Below are 22,260 nucleotides of genomic sequence, written 5' to 3'. Positions count from 1 at the left end.
CAACCTCATAGTATGTATGTATGACAATGTAACCCTAAGTACCCTAAGTAATCGCTCTGGTCTTCTCAACTCTGAACCTAGATCTTTGGGTGGATGTGAATGTATGGCTTGATGTGGCTGTGAAGGTTGAGCCTTACACTCATTAGTAACTAAGAAGGAGAGAGTTTGCCATCCCGGAGAGATGGAGGTAATGAAACCCTGTGTGGCGTCCCTTATTAAGGAGGAGGGCCTCCCTCTGATGGAGCTCAGTGCTGTTTCATCCAGACCTGTTAGTGCTGCAGGGCAGGTGTGGGGCGGCGCTGCAGGGGGGCTGTGGAGGGCTGCTGTGGTACCCACAGATACCGCCGCATGTAGCATGTGTGGACCACAACAGAAATTAATGTGTCTATTTTCTTCTAGTTTGAATAACACATTGTGAGACTTCAATGCCCCTTGGCGCTCTGGCCTGGAAGTACAACCCAATAGGGGGTGGGGGGGGGTAGGAGTGAAGCCATGATTGTCTGCCATCAAAAAAGTGGCATCCAATTCAGCGTCTTATCAGACCTGTTTTCAGGGACTCTACTGGCTGAAAGAAACGACTTGAAAATGTAGCGTCACAGTCGCCTGACTTCTTTAGCTTTTTCTTTTAATAGTCTGGAGACAGGAGCCGTGAAAAGTTTCTCTGTTACCTTTTGCCAGGAAGAGGGAGAGATGGGAGCCCCGCAGCTGTCTGACGTCCTGTGTGTGGAGGAGATCCAGGAAGTGTGGGCTCCTGCTAGAGCGGAGGGGAGGGTGACAGGAACCTGAGGGGGAATGGAGAGGCAGCCGCTTGATGGGAGTGAACTCCGCCTGGCCGCTCCGTTTCAATATGGTGGCAAAGCTTGAGAGGAATGTCCGCCGTCAGGGAGACGGAGTCTTCAGGAGTCGGTTTCTCAGAGTACATGTGCAGAATTACATTTTCCGAAAGTGTGAACATGGTCTTTTGCTGTCAACAAGTAGAAGCGCAGTACAAAAAATAAATCAAAGTGTGATTAGAACACTGTGAAAATAGCCGATGCTGGGGGATCCTAGCAGAGTGTTGAGGGGTTTGCTGATTAAGCGGCTGAAGCAAGAACAACGCCCAGAGCGTTATTCCGAGAAGTAGTCCACTTGGCTACTTTCAGTAGCCTCTGATGAAGATGACGGCTGTTTTGGATCTGGGGCTCAGAACATACACCTATTCCCTGGCTGTTTATTTCACTGGGGATGTGACATGGCACAGCAGTAGTGATGAGGTGGTTTTTAAATAAGTTGTGTGGGAATTGTTGCCACTGCAGTTTTACACATGGAAGACCTGCATATGAACCATAATATTATTGCAGCATCAACTCAAGTTGAACAACGTCAACATACACATGTTTTCTTAAGAGTTTCTTTATTATATTAGATTAGATAAGATACAATGTTTTTAATCCCCCATAGGAGAAATTAGTTTGTTGCAACAGCCCAGCAGCAAAACACAGGATGGAAAACACAGGATCAAATACACAGGATATTGTATTCTATTATAATAGAATACAATAAAATGACTACTAATGAAAACAGTAATAGACGCTAAGGTAAATGCTAAACTAAATGCTAAAGTAAGGACAAATCAAGACAAACAGAACAAACAACAAAAAGATGGGCAAACAAAACAGACGGGATAAACAATATAAATTATTAATTATAATGTCTAAAGTGTAAATTATAAAGTGGCTAAGTACCAGAAATGCAATATGAACAAACAGAAGTGGCGATCAATATACATATACTATATATGATATATATAGTATATCATATATAGTAATAATATATAATAACAAGTAATAAGAATGCAATATCATATATGGTATTGGGTCCTATAATTTAAAGAGTAACTGAACACAGAGCTTCAATAAAAACTCAACTTCAATAAAGAAAAAGAACAACAATAGCAGTTTAACCTGAAATCTCTAAATGAAACGGTGACGCTTACTCCAGCATCTGAGGTTAACCTGTCTAAACCACACCATTTCTCTAATTTGCCAACTTCTCATTTGGATGCACGCCTAGTGGCGCACCCCCCTAAACTACCCCCCTCTCTACCGCACTCATAAGCTCTTTGTTCCCACAACCTGGCTTTTGTAATTACCACAACGTTGATAAAAGAAAAACTGTTTTGGGAAGAGAGGATATCCAGCAATTAGCTAGCATATTAATCCCCTGCAAGGGCTTCATTAGAGCCCTGCAGGCTGCCTCTGCTTCAAGTTCCACATTGTTACCAATTTAAATTTAGACTTTAGGGATTTTTGGGGCAATTTGCACTTCTATTTTAATGTGTCCCTCGTCCCGACCGCGGCCCGTTACTGTGTGGCGGCCGGTAGGTCGGTAAGTGGGACCAAAATGGCGCTGGGCTCCAATGTGTTTGAATGGATGTTGTGCGACAGACCCGACATTTATTGCCGACATTTACTTCCAGTTATTGCCTTCCATCCCTCAAGATGTACATGGTGGTGTTGGCGGAGGCTGTGCACACAGTCTATGATGCAGCGCGCTGCGTCCCACGGCGCCCGCTGGCTCTCGGGAGGACCCCTCTGTGCTGATGAAGACATGCCCTGTCTCTGGTGTGTGCTACATTACATTTAATGCAGCATATTTGTTTATATGCTGCCTTTCTCCAACGGGACAATGTAAAGCAGGATGTTTTGTTTCAACAATAGATGGACTATTCATTTATTTGAACGAGCAGAAACACACAAACAACGTCCTTTGTCAAACGTTTGGCATGAATTACACAAACAACTTAGTTGAAGAGTGCATGTAGTGTATTAGCCTAATTGATTATATATGTACATACATGCGTATATTTCAATCCTACCAAAATAAGACTACTAATGTTTGATACCTGGCCATTATATATTGTTATCCCGGTACATTAATTTATGTACATGTGTGCGCACACACACACACACACACACACACACACACACACTCACTCAAACATACACATACACATACCCTCTAACGCGTACCCCCACACACACTCACACCCTGAGGCTGATAGTGGTTAATGGGGTTAGTGATATATCCATAGGCTGCTCTGCTCATTTACAGAGCAGTGGAGGGTGGAGAAATGGGCTGGAGGAGGAGGAGGAGGAGGAGGAGGAGGAGGAGGAGGCATGCCCCTGGACGATTGAGGCTGCAGGTGCTGAGATAAAAAGAAGAGGGTCAAGGAGGAGGAAGAAGGAGGAACCATTGAAGGGAAGTGATGTCGAGAAAAAAGAAAGATGAAGGCAGCGAGGTGGGGAAAGTCCGCAGCGAGGGGGGGCTGGCACAACATTAATCCCCAGTCAGTGCTGTCACCGGAGGGGAGAATATATAAACAAGGCCATGGAGGTGCCCTGACTAATGCGCCCACAACAACAATGGGAAGGGAGAGACAGAGTGGTTAAAAGACAGAGTGGGAGAGAGAGCGAGAGAGAGAGAGAGAGAGGGAGAGAGAGAGAGAGAGAAAGGGAGAAAGAGCGAGTGAGAGAGCGCGTGAGAGAGAAGGAGAGAGAGAGAGAGAAAGGGAGAGAGAGAGATAGAGAGAGAGAGAGAGAGAGAAATAGAGAGAGAGAGGCACAAAGACCCAAGATAAATGTCTGGAGTGGAAACCGGCGGGAACAGCCGGTCGGACATGGAGCACCATGGGCATGGGGTCTTTGTGTGTTATTGTTAGGGGTTCTTTTTCATTTGGTTTGGGTGTTTGTCTGTGTGTGTGTGTGTGTGTGTGTGTGTGTGTGTGTTTGTGTATGTGTATGTCTGTGTCTGATGTGGGATGTCGGATGTGTGTGTGTGTGTGTGTGTGTCTGTGTTTTGTGAATACATTTGTGTGTGTGTGTGTGTGTGTGTGTCTATGTTTTGTGAATACATTTGTGTGTGTGTGTGTGTGTGTGTGAGTGTGCGTGTGCAGGAATGCATGCGTGTGTGTGCACAGACACCGTGGGTTGCGTACCTTGAAGACAGGTGCATGGGGGCGTGTGTTTACATCGTTACACTCACACCCACCAGAGTGCAGCAGTCATTAACGATTCCCAGGGCTGCTGCCAATGAGCCTTTGCGGTATTAAAGCCTTAACTTCCCGCACCACATAAATCAACGCATCGCCGCGGCCTAGGGCTATCTCCTCCATTTGCATCACAGCGGCACGAACACAGCCAGGGTCCCCTCATCGGCAAATGATTCAACAATTTCCTAGCGGTTTCCCAGTGCTTCTCACTCATGTTGCCTCTTTGTTATTCATGTGTTTATGTGTATGTCTCTCTCTCTCTCTCTCTCTCTGTCTCACTCTCTGGTTGTGTCTAATGACATTGCGTCAAAGGCCATTTGTCAGCTAATGCGTGTGCTTATCGACCTCTCCGGGGCTTATCTCGGTGGGGTGTGAGGGTGTTCAAGGCCATGGGGAACTCTGTCCGTCCACCGGCTGATATTCCTCGCTTCTTCGTCCTCTTCCTCTTCCTCTTCTTCCTCCTCTCCTACCTCACGCCATAGCTCGGCTGTTGTTGGCTGTCGGCTTACTCCGTTACTACCTGAGATCTAGGTTCTTCTGTTTTAGAGGTGCCCTGTGTTTGATGAATTGCTCCAAGGTGTTAATGCATGCAGATGTCCCTGCACACAAAGTGTTATATCCACACTACACGTGTCGATTTCTTCTTTTTTTATCCTGTATTTGAGCTAGTTTTGCTCAGAGGTAAATGTGTCTGCCTATTATCTCTATCTGCTGGAGATTTGTTCTTTGTTTATTTCCCGGTTTATTTCCCCGGTGCGTTTGGTATAAAGGACTCAGTGGGGACAAACAGTGGAGTCATTGTAACAGAGTACCCACTTGCATTGTGACCTTGGCTCTGTTGGGCCAGGGCCCATAGGCGACGGATTATTCATGTGTATATTAATGTTGAAACACAACTTTATCGTTCACAACACATTTTCAACAAAACAAGGAGAAATAAACAGTCGGTCATGGTATTGTATTAGCAGACTCCGAGCAGAGCCACCCTGATTGGTCCAAAACATCACATGGTTGCTTTAGTCATGCCTGAGCTAAGACAGAGTTTCACTTGTTTTGATTTTGTAACCGTCCTTATAGTTAGCGCTGTAGCGATTAGCAACATGAATACAACTGAAGGAATCCAAGGTGACATCTTTGGTACTTTTGCTAAACCTCATAATATTGTGAAGTGTCTTTCACCGCAGCGTTTTTGATTATTTTAACAGCTTTGGTAGAAGATAATCGTTGATTTGTCCTTAGAGGACATGTTTGTCCTACCACAGTTTAGCTCTGGGGTTTTCAGTGCCAGTCAATGTGTCCGGTTATATGACCACATTTATTGAACCAATGTCCAATAAAGTGCAATACGACAGGAGGACAAGGGATTTACACATGTAATTACACAGACACAACCCGCCAGGGAGTCAATAGCACCTGCATTGACTTTAATGCCCGAATTTGATTGCTATTCTGTCGGTCTGTCCCATCCATTTCCAGGCCTGCTCGGACTCCCGTATTTTAACAAGTTTAACTTTGAAAGTCATCCATGTAATAGTCTGAAGGTGGTTGGTAATTGGACGTGTCTCCAGAAGGAAACCAGCAACCACCTCTGCAGCCACAGCGGCTATGACGTTTGCTCACTGGCTTGTGATGCTTCCTCTGGGCCCAGACTCCAGAACCGGCCTCCTCCTCCTTTTTAATTGGTTAGAGAGCTGTCTAAAGGTACTTACGGTTGTGCTGAAGGTCTGTGAAGCGTGTCCAGCAGGGATGCGTACTCACAGTACCCCCCTACTCCCACATCCCCTGAGGGGCGCCATGGACCAGGCCTCCCCCTCCGGTGGACGGGACCAGAGTCCTCCGACATCTCCCTCTCCACGTTCGCCCCCGCGATGCCAAACCGTCGGGGATCGGAGAACCTGATGGCTTTGGTAGCACTGAGGCGCATGAGTCCCAGCCTAGGTTCTGGGTTCGATCCCCAGTGTCCGCAGTCTCCCTGCAGTCATCCTTTAGCGAGATGCCCCCTATCCCTCTACCTCCTGCTCATTAATGATCCATCTGAAAGAGGAGTCTTCTCCATGACTGAATATAATTAAAATGGTAGATATGAAGATGGTTTGAGTCTATAAGTGAACACAACTCAGTTTGTGCCTACATTTCAAATATTGGATAAAGGTACCCACCCACTGCTATTTTATGCAATGATGATCCATGATATGATTCTGGAAATATGTGTAAAATAGTCATGACAACCAATTTGATAAAAACTTTAATTACATTTTTCATGTTTGTTTTATCATATTTATATTGTCTTAATTAATTTGAGTGCAGATAAAGAGTGAGTTTACATGACACAGTAATTTTGCAATAAGAAACCAAGTATATATCACCTCTCTAAAACATAGAATGATTTGTCCTAGAAGTGCTCATACTCACATCCAACAAAAAGTCAAAGTCATGTAGAGACAATTCAACTAAATATACAATGAATGCAGTGTTAACAAAAGCATGTGTAGTGTAAGGATGCAACGTCTCCAACTCCTACCTCCCAGCCATACCTGTGATCTGTTCTTTACTTCATATATCGGTGTCCACAGAGGGCAGGAGAGCTCTGTCCGGGAGCCAGGTTACATGAGGGCATCGCCGGTCCCCTCGTAGCCCAGGAGGGCTCTCCATTTTCATGTTGATACCCAAAGCGTCAGATCAAATGGTCCCAGGCTGCAGACCCACACAGCGTTTCCCCCGCTCCAGTCTCATGTGCCTCTGTCCCTCTTTCTCTCACGACCCCCCTACTGTTCCGTGGTATTCCTTACATCTTGTCTTCATGCTCACACTTTCCATTCCCTAGCCCCTCCCATCCGTAGATCCATCTAGCTCTCCTATCCTCCCCCTCGCTTCCTTCAACCCCTCCCTCCATCTCGCCTCCTCCTCTTTCCCTTCCGCCGCCTCTCTCTTCCATCCTCGACCATGCTCTCCCACCTTCCCTTCCACTCCCTCCCTTCCTTATCAGTGGTGTCACCTTCCTACTGCACCTCATCCAGCCCCTGCTGTTTCTCTTCTCCCAGGTCTCCCAGATAAAGGGTAAGGTTTAGTTTCTCTTCTCTCAGATAAAGGGTAAGGTTTAGTTTCCCTTCTCTCAGATAAAGGGTAAGGTTTAGTTTCTCTTCTCTCAGATAAAGGGTAAGGTTTAGTTTCTCTTCTCTCAGATAAAGGGTAAGGTTTGGTTTCTCTTCTCCCAGATAAAGGGTAAGGTTTAGTTTCTCTTCTCTCAGATAAAGGGTAAGGTTTAGTTTCTCTTCTTTCAGATAAAGGTGAAGGTTTGGTTTCTCTTCTCCCAGATAAAGGTGAAGGTTTGGTTTCGCTACGCCAGATAAAGGTGAAGGTTTCTCTTCTCTCAGATAAAGGTAAAGGTTTAGTTTCTCTTCCCACAGATATGGTGAAGGTTTCTCTTCTCCCAGATAAAGGGTAAGGTTTAGTTTCTCTTCTCCCAGATAAAGGGTAAGGTTTAGTTTCTCTTCTCCCAGATAAAGGGTAAGGTTTGGTTTCTCTTCTCCCAGATAAAGGGTAAGGTTTAGTTTCTCTTCTCCCAGATAAAGGGTAAGGTTTAGTTTCTCTTCTCTCAGATAAAGGGTAAGGTTTAGTTTGCCTTCTCCCAGATAAAGGTTTAGTTTCTCTTCTCCCAGATAAAGGGTAAGGTTTAGTTTCTCTTCTCTCAGATAAAGGGTAAGGTTTAGTTTCCCTTCTCCCAGATAAAGGTTTAGTTTCTCTTCCCACAGATAAAGGTTTAGTTTCTCTTCCCACAGATAAGGTGAAGGTTTTCTTCAGGGAGCCTTCCTTTGATGTTTTTCTTTCTTTCCATCATTTCTCCGGTGTGTTACCGACCGCCACCCTCTGGACTGTACAGCAGCTTCCTCTTTTACCTTTCTCATGGTGCGATTGGGAGACGGGAGAGAGAGTGACCTTTGTGGATTTCTAAAGCTCATTATTCAGAGTTGGGGCTCTTCTCCTGCTCCACGGGGGGCCTGGCTGATCGGGGTGGTGGCCCGTCCAAACGGAGGAGGTTTCTATCTACCCTCCTCTCCCTCTCTCGTCTGTTCTTCCTCCTGCACCGCTCGCACTCATGCACTGTTATTCTTTCAGATTCTCTCACTCTCTCCCCTGACCTTTCCCGTTATTTTCTCTTCTTAGCCGTATCTTTTCTCCTCTGTGTGGTGTCCTTTGTCTGGGCTCCCTCCGCCTCGTAGCGAGCCCGCTGGCCGCCGCTCGATCCATCCTACAGAAAGTCCATTACGCTGTCAGCGTCAGACGCCAGGCATTCCTTATGAGCTAAACCGCGGGGTCCTGCGCCATTAGCAAACACTGTAGGGAGAGAGACGCAGCCTTGAGCTATGATGAGTCCTATTCTGTCATACGCTGAGCCCCATGACCACGGATCATCCATCACAGTGTAATAAGACATTAGATAATACAAACGGTCATGAGTGTCATACATGTTAAAAATATGACATACGATAATAGTTATTTCCTAATTGGTAATAATGAATAAATAAATAAAATATGAATAATCATGATAATAATAAGGTAACAGTTATGTTTACTATTGTTGTGATTATCATGTTCATAAGTTCACTCGTTCATGCCAACATATTCTTCATTTTTTTGTGCAGAATGTATTTGAAAAGCAGAGCTATTATTTGACCTTGGATTTGACGGGAGGCCATTATTAACAGACAGGAAGTAGGCTGCTCTCACACCTGACCGCAGACCACCTGGACTGATGGGCGTGGCCGCCATTCCCCCCCTTCCACCAGGCCTCATCACCGCTGCACCCCTGTAGCCCCTGACTCCTGGCTAATTCATCATGGATCACCGCTCCGCCTGGCTTATGGTGGCGCCGGTGACAGACAGGAGGAAATGGTTACCAGGTTGAGGAAACGCGGGCAACACACACGCCACGTGTGGTGCGATTAGCCGTTACAAGCCATTTTGGAGATCTGCCTCTTATGACATCACTGGTGGGCGTGTCCACCTAGACGTGTGACGGACAGATGAGAAACGTTTGATACAGTCCACTGGGTAGGCTGGTAGACTGATCTATCCAGATTTCAAAAACGGCTTGTAACGGCTAATCACACTCACACCTGGTGGCATGTCATGGGACCTTTAAACGGACTCCCAACCCATAGGGTTCTGGGTTCAAACCCCAACCTCTGGCCTTTAGGGAACCTTTGAGCCTCTTCTAGCTACCGGCTCCTGAACGACAAGCAGCTGAATCCACCGCGAGTCAATGAAGATGAACGCCTCTCCTGGTAGTAAAATATAAGCACAACATCAAAAGATAAATCAAACAAGTGGGAAAGCCGATAACATAAAAGGCACCGTGCCTGCTGCCACAAAGTCTGGGCATGTCTCATGCCGGCAATTTGTTCTTTAAATGATTTAATCTTAAAAAAATGATTCATTCTATTTGTTAACATAGTGTACCTCATTGTACAAAAAAGTCATGCACGACTAAAACTAGAAAGTTAATTTGGTTGTAAAATAAAAACCAAGCCGAAAACGACCTGCAGTTATCAAGCGCTCGCACTGCATGTATTTTTAACTGTTTGGGTAATTCTCCTGATGTATCTTGCTTACTTAGTCTACAAAAGCTGAATTAGAATTGAATGGCTATCAGCCAAATGGGCCTGTAATTCTACTAGTGGTGGATTTCATGATTAGTTTGAATGAATCAGTTTGCGTTGGTCAGTTCGCCAAGATGAGTCGTTCGTTCGTTCGTTCGTTCGCATTTCCGGTAGCGGTGAATCACGATTCTCAGTCACTGAGTCGGTCAGACTCGGCTCCTCCCTCGTTCTCGTTCAAACGAATCGCGATTGCACAGTTCTCAGCCAAGTCGGTCAGACTTGACTCCTCCCTCGTTCTCATTCTCAAACGAATCACGATCGTGCAATGGTGCAAATGGTCATCAATCAACACAACATTAACTAAGTTCCTTTTAGCTGAGGAGCGCTTCATGTTCGGAATCGGGATGTTGTTGCCCGTCTGGCTCTTGTGACTTCTCAGTCCTCGAGTCTTCACCGCTAAACAGTCAGTGAACGAACGGCGACTCGCGAGTCAGCGCGACTCAGCGACTAGTGGGTGGAGCTGGGAGTCGAGTCTCGGAGAACGAACGATACGAACGAGACAAACTGAAACGGGGAATCAGGTCGGTTCGTTCATGTTAAAGAGTCGTTTGTTCGAACTGATTTGTTTGCGAATGAGCCATCACTAGTGTGCGCCCAAGGAGTTGCTTGGGCAACAGTTTGTGGAGTCTTGAGCCTCTCCACTTGTATCCTACTGAGCCTATTGTTCTGCGGTATTAATGAGCCATTTGATGATGTGTTAATGAGTCTGAATGTGTTACAGTTGGCACTTCAGGGAATTGAGTGCTGTGACATACTTACCAGGTGTCGCTATGGGCCCATGATAAGGAACAAGTTTGTTGCCAGGATGGGAGAATCTTTTATCCCCCATTCATGGTGTTACGAGAGTAGCGTACGTGTGTGCGCGAGAATGGCAGTGTGTGTGTGAGTGAACGAGAGAGGAGAGCGAGCGATAGCGTGTGTCGGTCGAATGAAGAATGAATCGAGTCCGGTTAGGTTTTGTGCAAACGTGAACTGTAGGTAGTTGTAGGTAGTAGAAACTGTGGAATAGAAGTACCCAGCCGTCAAGAATCGGTGCCCGTGTCATTCCAACCTATAAGCAGACCCACTGCCGATCAAAGTGAGGGTGTTACCCCCGAAAGAACATCGGCCCTGGAGGGAACGTCTCCCCTGTGCTCCTCGACTACGGTCTGGGAGCCGAAGAGCAGGAAAGGTGTAACAATGGCTTTACATCATGGTCCTGTATAGTCACGTCCGTGGCTCCCATCGCTAGCCGCCGACAGACAATTCAAAGCATTCCAACCAACGCTGATGACACTCCATCAGAAACACACTAACAAAACAACGCCTCGACGACATTAGGTCACCCTCAGATCAAAGGGTGGCTGACAGGTCAGGGTACTCACGATCCAAGGGGACTGTACCTCCGTACCAGCACTGCCAAGACTGTCCTGTAGCCGTGGGCCCCCCCGGAGGCCACCATCGCCCCAGGCAAAATGCATTGTGGCCAGGGGGTGGGGGGGAAGGGAACTGTGGATGCAACAACACATCAACCGTACCAGGGTCAACGAAGGGTTAACCCCTTCAGGCAGAATACAGAACACACACACACGCACAAACACACACACACACACACACACATATATGTAGGGCCAGCCAACAGTCACGAGGATGACTGACGAAGATAACAAATCTCCACGGTTTCCTGTATGATTGATGAAGCACCGATGTTGTGAAATAACACAACTCAAAAGCTGCATTCCACCTGCTCCACACACGGACGTGGTTTTGAGGATACTGAAGGGATCTGAAGATTTGATAATGAATGATGTGGGCGACGCTTAGGAATGGCCTTTATTTGGCACTTATTTTTTTTAATCTTTTTGAGGAATTAATTGTCATCCCACACAGGATGCAAAACTTAAGTGATATGCAACAGTGGTGATGAGGATGAAGCACCCAGTTAAGCTCTTTTATAAATAGCTCAGGACGACATAAAATGCCACATTAAGTCTAATGTTGCAAAGCAAGCAAACATCTTAACTTTAAACATCTGTTTGTTAGGGGGACATGTATTACTGATTCACGTCCGGGCTGCTGCTAATGATTTTCCTGGTACGTGCAGGAGAAAGTGCTTGCACAGCGAGCTCCTCGAGGACTCCGTCCCGAGAGGCCAAACCTTCTGGGAGCTGAGACTGTGAATGAGTTTGGGTTATCGTGGGCGACTGGATTCAGAAGAACAAGGTGTACATTTACTGTGTGCAGAACAGTAGCTCAATGTTGTACGAAAAAAAATATCCCATGACCTTTAAAACCCATTTCTTTGCAGACATTATTACATTGCGCTTGGACGGATCATTGATCAGAATCCAGCGATAGATAAAAATAAGTCCAATCTCTGCGATTTCCTGGCTTTATTCACCATAAAATAAAGTTCTCTAAATATGCCAGTGTGTGGGAATATCTGCTGCCTTCAGAAAGTAACTCTCCTTAGCGGAAATAATTGCAAAGCAAACACTTCTAAAATAATACTTGATCCCTCACAGTGTGTGAGTATGACTGGAACAAGTGTAATACATTTTCATTTTCCTTCTTCAGGTAAACTTAATTACTGACCTAAGGGGATGCACACTGCAGGGAGTTAAATAGAGGGACTTTAAAATAGCACAACGCTATTCAACGTAGCACAACTTCATCACAAGGATTCGTATATATATCCCCATCGGTGGACTTCTTAAAATACCACGAGTGCAACCGTTTCTATCAGGGGCGGCCCCGGTGGGAATCGATAACCCTGGCCTAATGCCATGCTGCACAGCTTGAGCCACACCGGGTCAGCTCATTAGCGTACCAGCAAAGTCATCTCTATGACATGTAAACATACTCCTCCTCATCCTCACTTTTGGAGTCAGTAAGCCATCGCTCTGTACGTCACGTACGAGTCGTGCATTCAATTAAAACCCCTTTGTCCTTCATCGGCGCCGCTTGAACCACCGGCCACGCCACATGGGCCACACGGTTCAGCCCCGTCTCTGTCAACACCAGCAGATGTTTGTCACCGTGGGACACTTGATCCGTGCCTGAACACGTCCCTCATCCCCTTCATCTGCTGTGTGATACAGCTGTTGTTGAACTGCTGTACAACTTAAGAAAATATAGATGGCCCCTTCCTTAATGAAACAGAGATTGCAAATTACTGCTCCCCTCTGCGGGAATAGAGGTTCAGTCTAATGGGAATCTTAATTGCATCTACAAATCAAGTTGTAGTGTAGGTGTATGTGTGTTTATATATTTGTGTGTGTGTGTGTGTGTATTTATATATTTGTGTGTGTGTGTGTGTGTGTGTGTGTATGTGTGTTTATATATTTGTGTGTGTGTGTGTGTGTGTGTGTGTGTGTGTTGGGTGCAAACAGGCATACGTGTGTGTGTGTGTGTGTGTGTGTGTGCATACAAGCATCTATCAACATACATTGAAATAATGGAAATTGAAGATAAAAACAAATCAGCAAACAAGTGAAATCTTTACATTGTCATCACATGTCATCACAAATAGGTACACGTGTCATTAAGCAGCAGGTAGGTATGGGGGCATATGGCTCAAGGACGCTCATACAGGTTATGCTGCAAACATTGGGGATCAAACCACCGGCCAAGCAGCCAATTAAAATCACTTAAATAAGGCGTCCCTCCCCAACAGTGAGTACAGTGCTCATCCTGTCGCCAGCCATTAATCACGAGCCGTGGCGCCACGGCGACCGTGGCACCACGCGCCGCGGCTCGTGAACAGAGACGCTCTACAGCGCGTCTCAAAGTAGAGCAGGTGTTCCCGCCGAGGATCCTCCATCTACCATCCGCGCGTGACGTTAAACACTGGATGTGATTAGCCACAGGGTTCTGTTTGATTTCTGACACATGCGCATCTTGTGCACTTCAAAACGCAGCGCACAGGGGACCGGTCGGTTGCCATATCCTGCTGCCTGCCCTGTATGCGCGTGTGCGTCTGTGGGTGTGTGTGTGTGTGTGTGGCGCATGTGTGTGTGGTGTGCATGCGTGTGTGTGTGTGTGTGTGTGTGTGTTAGTTAGCATACTGTTTCATGAGACACAGATCCGCTGTTAATCCCTCTTCCCGACACAGGGCGTGTGTTAGATCGCATTAGTGATGTTTCCACCTGTTCACATCGGCATTTGAAAACATGATTCAAAAGATTGCGTCTCTATAATGGAGGTGGAGCTGCCTCAGAACTTCCCTCTGTGCTCGGCTTAGGCGGTATCGCGGTATTACGGTTTACCAGGGTATTTACAAACACAGAAGGTATTATTTTACGACAGCTTATGAATACAATTCTTGCGATGTTGATTTTTCTCCAAATTTTGAAGCAGGATATATGAATAAATATTCCAAAAATAAAGTATTCCCTGTTGCATTGTGGTTCAGACTGACTTTGGGTCGTCGCCAACGATTAGTGGAAGGCACGGCTAGGCAGAGTTCCCCCGTGCTTGACAAGTTACTACACAATGGGCAAACTACAAAGTACCGGGCCCTGAACAATAGCCGAGCTAAAATGCAATTAACCCCGATATGGCTCACATTTCTAAAAATTTCCAAATGGTAATTACAATAAAATCCCTGTTTGGAGTGTATCCCACCATCTCTACAACAGTGAGAGCAGGTAAAAGACGGCGTGGCCAGTGGAGCTCCAGTGTGGGGGCAATGCGATTGGGCTGTATCAAGGTTAAACCGACTCAACATAGACTGAGTATAATACAGGTTCATCTGGCTTATTTTCTCTCTACTTATTATTCCATGATCCATAAGTACTCAAACCCAGCAAGCCTACTCCATATCGAGAAATGAAGCCGTAGGCTAATGTTGCTACTGCTGCACTTTTAAATCAGTTTGTCTTGCATTTCCTGTATTTAAGAAAGAATAAAATAGCACAATTAGAAGCGGCCTGTTTTTTCCTTTTTGCGTGAATCTGTTAATAATAATATTTTTATGTAATATTTTATTCATTTTAGCTATAGCTCTATATATAGCTCACACATTTATCTGGTTCTGTTTACTATCTATGTTAACAACCTGGGTCCTAATGCACAGTTTCCTTTTTATGCTGACGATACTGTCATTTACTGCTGTAGTGCCACACTGCCACCCTTGCTTAATCACTTGAGTATTTTCATTTTGATCTGAAAGTGATGTTGAATGCTACAAAAACTTAACTGATGTTGTTTTCTAATGCCAGGAAACCATTAGCTTCTCTTCCTAACACTGGTACCTTGCTGGGAAGTCTGATTTAATTGGTGTCACAAGTATCGCTGTGCTTTTTAATTGAGGTTTGTTTACTGTTAAATTTAAAAAATGTAGCATTTAGAAACTAATTCTGCTTTTCCTACGCTGACAGGAATACATTGGTTGAGGCACGTTAACACGTTAACATCACCACAGTCCAGTAAGGGAAGGCCCTTACTGGACTGTGGTGATCTGGTGTACGCACGCCTCTGCCCAATGCTGGCCGTGGCTGCACACTGTGCACTGTGTACCAGTACACTCTGAGGTTTGTCACAGGCTGCAACGCGCTCACTCACCATTGCACCCTATATGCCAGAGTTAAGTGGCCTTCATTGGCCCTGCCCAGACTCACTCATTAGCACATATTTAATTAAGTCAATCCTAGGTCTGCTCCCGCCTTACCATCGTGGGTATATGTCACAAAGGACTAGCAATTATCTTTTGCGTTCAAACGACACTAGCCTACTGTCCGTCCCTAGGGGAGGCAAACAGGCCTTTGTCTTACCCCTGCAGGAAGCTCTTGCAGACAGATCTGCAGCTAGAGGACCTGATCCCTATTAAGTCATTCACAAATGTCGTAAAGGGTTTGGAGGCATATCAAACAGGAATTTGATCTTTCTTTACTAGCTAGACCTGTCTCCAGCCGTCTGTTGGGCATTTGATTCTGAGACCTATCGCTGAATGTTTTGTTTTATGTACTTTTAATGTGTGTTGTACATTGTGAAACATCTCTATTGCTGCTATCTTGGTCGAGGCATCCTCAAAAGAGACATCTCAATGGGACTTGGCTGGTGAAATAAAGGATTAATAATACTAAACGTCTGTTGTTCAGGAAGGTTTGTGGATAGCGGGGGTCTTTACCATAACAGGTAAGAATATCATAGCGGGGAGCTAAACAACAGAGCTAGCTCACTGAGGGGCTATTCATTAGATCACATTAGCCAAGTAATGACATCAAGAATGCTTATAATGCTTATATTATAATCTGCAATTACCTGCCGCAGTCTAAATTAGGAAAGCAGTGATGGGAGGGGTGGGGAGGGGTAATTCAGACGGTGGCGGAGAAGACATCCCATGTATTATAGTCATGCAATATCCTGATGTGAAACCAACATCTAGATCTGTTTACTTCCATGTCTTGATTTGAGGCTTGGGTCTCGGTAACGCCACCTCAAAAAAAACCGGTCTAGTTCTCTCTCTCTCTCTCTCTCTCTCTCTCTCTCTCTCTCTCTCTCTCTCTCTCTCTCTCTCTCTCTCTCTCTCTCTCTCTCTCTCTCTCTCTCTCTCTCTCTCTCTCTCTCTCTCTCTCTCTCTCTCTCTCTCTCTCTCTCTCTCTCTCTCCTAAGGCCTTGTGTTGTTGTATATGCTGTCAGAACAGGAGATTAGTCATTCATTCAGACTGGAGATAGAGGGAGGTAGAGGAAGAGGAAGAGGGAGAAAGACAGATCGGCCCCCTCCCGACCCTCCGCCCGTATGTTGTCAGAGATCCGGGTCCCTCCTCACTCGGCACAGTAGGAAGTTTGTATTCCAACCCAAAGGACACGCTCCCGGCTCCTTTCTGAACCAATCAGGGCTTCTCTTTCCCGATTGGTTCGGATAAATATTCATGCCTGTCAATCAAGAGAGAGATCTAGGAACACTGTAAAAAATAAAAAGTAAATTCAACTTGAAATTTCAAGGCAACTGTCTGCACAGGATTTTTGGGTTATCATGTCAACTCAAACTTCTACGTTTTGAAGAAAATATCACAGTTGTGCCAACTTAATTCTTATAGTTGTACCAGCTAATTTCAAAGTTGAGACAACTAAGTTTTTTTGGTCCAAATTCTAAGCCAATATTATATTGAATCATTCATGTGCAAAAACATCCATTTTGAGTTTTTCTTACAAAGGAAATCCTATTAAAAATTGCACAAATGGACAATAAACCAGCCTTTTAATTTTAAACAATTGTGCATTTTTATTTTTCACCATGAGGGTAATAAACAGCTTTAAAACTTAGGATGCCATAGGATTCATAGGATCCCATATGTGACATGCTGGCTCTATGCATGCAACATAAACTGGGGAGACCACGCTTTTTCAACAACAACAAAGAATTTATTAAGAAATAAATACAATAAGAAGTGTGGTGCAAGTCAGTATAAATGAAAGTAACCAAAAAGGGCATGCAAAGATCAGTCCAAGTGTTACAAACAAAGGAACAAAGGAAATCAAATGCCTGGAGGAGGGAGAAGCCAGCTCTGTAGTCTGGGCAGGCTCTATATACTGCGGTCCTGGTCCAACCCACACCTGCTGACAATCTCCTAATTAGTAGAGAGCGCAACACAGGCACAAACAGCAGGGGCGGGGTCAAACAATAACCAATCAATCCAAAACAAGTAGAAACAACCAAAAACAACAAAAACTCAACCACCACCAGCTATCTCCAACCAACACTCATACACACTACCACTCCTCTCGCCCACCAGTCTCCTGACCTCCTGTCCCACAGCAAAACCGGGCCCAAGTACTTTAAGAGGGACAGGGGAGGAGTGAAATAATAGCATGCATGAAATCAACCACCTATTCCACCACTTCCGGGCGCTAACGCATGGGAAGTTGGAACCATAGGATTCAATTCGTATTTCTTTATTTGCCAGTTTATGGAAACATTTGGAAGTTAGTTGAAACAGCTCAAATAAACAGTTTACAGTGCAACTTGTAGTTTTATATTCACTCAATGTAAAAATCCTTTTGAGACCAGCAATTTCAAGTTATCGTTTTTACAGTGAAGGCAGGGAGGAGAGAGGGAAACTGAAATTCTTTTGGGTTGTGTATTTACAAAATCTCTCTCTTTACAGCTCTCGAATCTGACATCCATCACCTTTAGGTTTCTCACTTTAATGTTTCAGACAAATATTCACTTATGACCGTCAACTTTTATCCATGCATACCTTTGCACCCGATCCCTTCGTCCTTATTATCTCCTGTCCGGGGCGACGCAGTGCCGTCTACGACCTTCACTACCCACAGTCAGACAACAACTGTCTGTCTGTGGGGCTCTGTGGGGGCCTGCCGTCAGGCCTGGGCCCCCATCACCGTAGCCCAGCCGCGTCTCGCCCGCATGGCTCCTGCTGCTGGTCTTAGTTATGCATGAGAGGGGAGAGGAGGAGAGAGGGAGAGGCCCGGGCACCGTGAAGGAGGAAAACAAGACGGCGAGCAAGAAAGGACGAGCTCTTCTTGAGGAATTGATGCGGTGTTGCGCTTAACTCTGATAGTGATTTATGTCTCTGTGGCGTGTTGTTAAGTGTACCGCGTTCCGAAGGTGCATCCAGGTGCGTGTGTGCGTCAGAGTGTGTTTGTGTGTGTGTGTTTTTATGTGTGTTTTCATTTATGTGTTTTTGTGTGCCTGTGTGTTTGAGTGAGTTTGAGTCTGTGTGCGTTTGTGTGTGTTAGTGTTTGAGTTTGTGTGTGTGTGAGTCTGAGTCTATGTGACTATGTGTGTGTTTCTTTTTTGTACATTTTGTACTGTGATTATCCTTTGGTGTGATTGTGTGTGTGTGCGCGTTCTTGCGTGTCGACGGCGTGCGTTTAAGATGAACGTTCTCTCCGACAGTATCCGCGGGCAGCCAGGTGCGGAGGCCTGCGTTAGCTAAAGGCGTCCTCCGATGTCTGAACGCGGTGCGCTGCTCAGGCACCGTGTGTGCCCACGGCGGCTGCTGAGGTCCGGGGCCCAGCCAGCCTCACAACACTCACTTCCACTTTCACTTTTGTCAACGTTTTCAGGGTTACCGCGACGACGACGACAACTCGGCGGTGAGCAACACTGCCGAGGGATGGTTGGCGAGGGTGAATTCGGGAGTTTTGATGACAGGTCGACAAGCGTTCCATCCATTCGATAATGTTATTCATAACGTTCGGTAGCCGATGAGCCTTGACGCGGTGACTGCTCAGCCGTCTCTCGAGGAGAAAGAGGCGGAGGAGGCCGCCAGCGCTACGTGGCTAATCTATCGGCTACCCAGAGGAAATTTACTTAGAGAGTTTCAGCAGCGCGAACATTATTAAATACATGCCCTCTCCCATCGGGGGGGTCGTGTTCGTCATTCAGTCGGTGAGTCACGGTGTGTGTGTGTGTGTGTGTGTGTGTGTGTGTGTGTGTGTGTGTGTGTGTGTGTGTGTGTGTGTGTGTGTGTGTGCGTGCGTGTGTGGAAGGAGCACAGCCTTTCCAGACCCTGGGTTAGTCTCTCTCAAGGCTGAACAACATCTTGACCTCCTGCCGGGGACAAGACGCCCGTAGCTAAGCTAAGCTATGCTATGCTATGCTACACTACTACGCTTCCTTAGAAAACAGCGCCGTAACAGCCTCTACATGAACCCTCTTCCCACCTTATCATTCTCTCCCTCTTCTTAATTCTTTGTTCTCCTCTTTTAATTTCGCTGGCCTTCTCCCTTAACCTCCTCTGTCTCCTCCCCCCTAGCCTCCTCCTGGGTTGTGTGGCTCCGCCCTTAACCTCCTCTGTCTCCTCCCCCCTAGCCTCCTCCTGCTAAATGGGTTGTGTGGCTCCGCCCTTAACCTCCTCTGTCTCCTCCCCCCTAGCCTCCTCCTGCTAAATGGGTTGTGTGGCTCCGCCCTTAACCTCCTCTGTCTCCTCCCCCCTAGCCTCCTCCTGGGTTGTGTGGCTCCGCCCTTAACCTCCTCTGTCTCCTCCCCCCTAGCCTCCTCCTGCTAAATGGATTGTGTGGCTCCGCCCTTAACCTCCTCTGTCTCCTCCCCCCTAGCCTCCTCCTGCTAAATGGGTTGTGTGGCTCCGCCCTTAACCTCCTCTGTCTCCTCCCCCCTAGCCTCCTCCTGCTAAATGGGTTGTGTGGCTGGCTGCTGTGGAGGATTATTTGTTGTCGAGGAGGAGAAGGGTGGCTCATACAGGCATTCATCATGGTTAGTGAAGACACACCGCTGCGGTGGCCATGGATACGGGATGTGGAGGGCGAGGGTGAGGGTAATAGGGGGGGCGCTTCTGGTACACGTTGTTGATCTCCCCCACAGACCTGCCCTCTCCCAGCGTCTCTCCGGTGTAGATATACATACACATAATGCAGACAGAATGGAATGCTTGACCCGTCATTCATGTAGGTGAACTCAATCTCTCTCACTCGCCCTCTCTCTCTCACACACACACACACACACACACACACACACACACACACACACACACACACACACACACACACGCACGCACATGCCCCTGTGCCTGCACTCACTTTCCTTTATAGCTAATGCAGTTACAATTGAATTTATTGCCTTTCTTCCATTCCCGTGTTTTAAATTTGTATCCGATTTTTTGTTTTTTCTCTCCCCCTCTCCCCTAAGAGTTACATTTTGCCGGAGTGTGCTCTGTCTCCTAAAGCCTCCATCTCATTCCACTCGCTCCATCACTCTATCTCACCTGCCAATCCAGGAGACACACGCTCGCGCATACATGCACACACACACACTCACACCTATACATGCCGACAGAGATGCAGGTGTGTGCACACCCACACCCCCCAACACTGGCGCCTATATAAATGCACACCAAGCACAAAAACACACACATCTGCACAACGGCACACCTAAACACACACACACACACACACACACACACTTTTTTCACAATTTCCTGAATATAAAGTACACAGGGTGGTGATGTAGGAACCGGTTTATTGCCTGATTATAATATAGAGCAGAGGGGTATTCCATCAACCAAGCTAAGCGCAAAGCCGGGCTTATTTCGCTTAGCCAGACTTCTTTCAGCTAGAGTTGCGTTCCATGAACGTGACTTAAGGGAATCTCCGCTAAGAAACCATGGCAACTTATCCAACCAAACTAACCTGGTCGGAAGCAGGTTAACTGTCAGCTAACTTGAGCGGTGTTTCAGAGAAATCCATCTGTCAGCAACAATTGTACCATCAGAAGGTTCCACCAAGCCTAGTCCTCACAATTTTGTCATAAATGTACATACATAAAGTACAAACAGTGTATATTTTCACTAAGGGTCTAAGGCTGGCTTTACATGACAATGATCTGAACACAAACCGCAAAAGTGGCATTGCGTTCTCACTTTTCATTCCGCGTTTAGACGAGCGTCTTTGGGTGGAAATCTGCGTGCATACGGTGACGCAAAAGTGTGTGAAATCCGACATGTTTGTTGTGGTTTGCCTGTACTGCACATGGATGTGACGTAAACGTGTAGGGGAAGAGAGCCAGCGTGAGCAGCTCAGAGCACACTTTTGCGTTTTTAAGATTTCCACTCTGGACGGTGGGTTCATTTTTTTGTGTCTTTAAGCCCCGAAAACGCTGTCGCCGTCTAAACAAAAGGCACATCTGATAAAATATTTTGTCGGTTTCACCCGGGAGCGTTGTCGTGTAAAGCCAGCCTAAAATTAAATGATGCAAGTAAAATAATTAAATGAATTGCTATCTATTGTTACTGTGGCTATTTTCTCAACACATTTTTATACAACATTTACAATATAAGGAAATCAGGAATAAGCAGTTGGGTGAATGGTGTAGCACTTGCCCTGTGGTAGGTGCGACCCGAGTTCGCGTCCAGAGTATTTCATAGTATTCTTGGCATTGGCTTAATTTAGTAATTCCCTTTATTAATTTGATTAATTCTCAAATTAAGAATATTCAAAGAAATGGAAAATAAATGGCATGAAAAGTTATTTGCTTTCTCTAGTAATCCTTCATATATTACTAATTGCGTGGGGATTGAACCCTGGACGACCGGGTGCAAGTCCGCCACATTAACTCGAGACTATCTCCCTGATTATAAAACTATGGTCAATTAAAATATGTTACGCTTAATGCTACTTATGCATTCAACAGTTCAGCGATTTTTTTTTGCCAGGCAGCCTCCCTCTTTCTATTAATGGTTACGGTGTTCCCTCCCTCCCTGAGTTATTATATGCGTGTACTCCTCATAGACCTCCACAAGCAGCTTCTGTTCGCCGCTGGAAAAGATCCCGCTCTGTCCTTTTCGGACATTTGATCCATGATTCGACATTCACGGTTCTGGGCTGGTTACATATCTCGTGAACGTGCGTAATCCATGATAACGTTAGCCTGGCGTGAACTAACCTGGGGGGTATTCCATCAAATTAGATTAAGCCCAGTTAGAACTAGCACCAACTTCCACTTGAGGCTTAAGCCGTTCCATCAACGCAGTTCAGCTGCGCCTTGCTCAGGTTAGTTCAAACTAGGCTAATGTTATCGTGGAGGTAAACCTGTTATAGGTAAACCTCTTTGGGAAAAAAAAATTTGCCGTCCGCGGTTCAATTCCCACGCAATTAGTAATATAG

The sequence above is a fragment of the Micromesistius poutassou genome (assembly GCF_964030765.1).
Source record: "Micromesistius poutassou genome assembly, chromosome: 22".
Classification (NCBI taxonomy): domain Eukaryota; kingdom Metazoa; phylum Chordata; class Actinopteri; order Gadiformes; family Gadidae; genus Micromesistius; species Micromesistius poutassou.
This window is presented reverse-complemented; position numbering follows the sequence as displayed.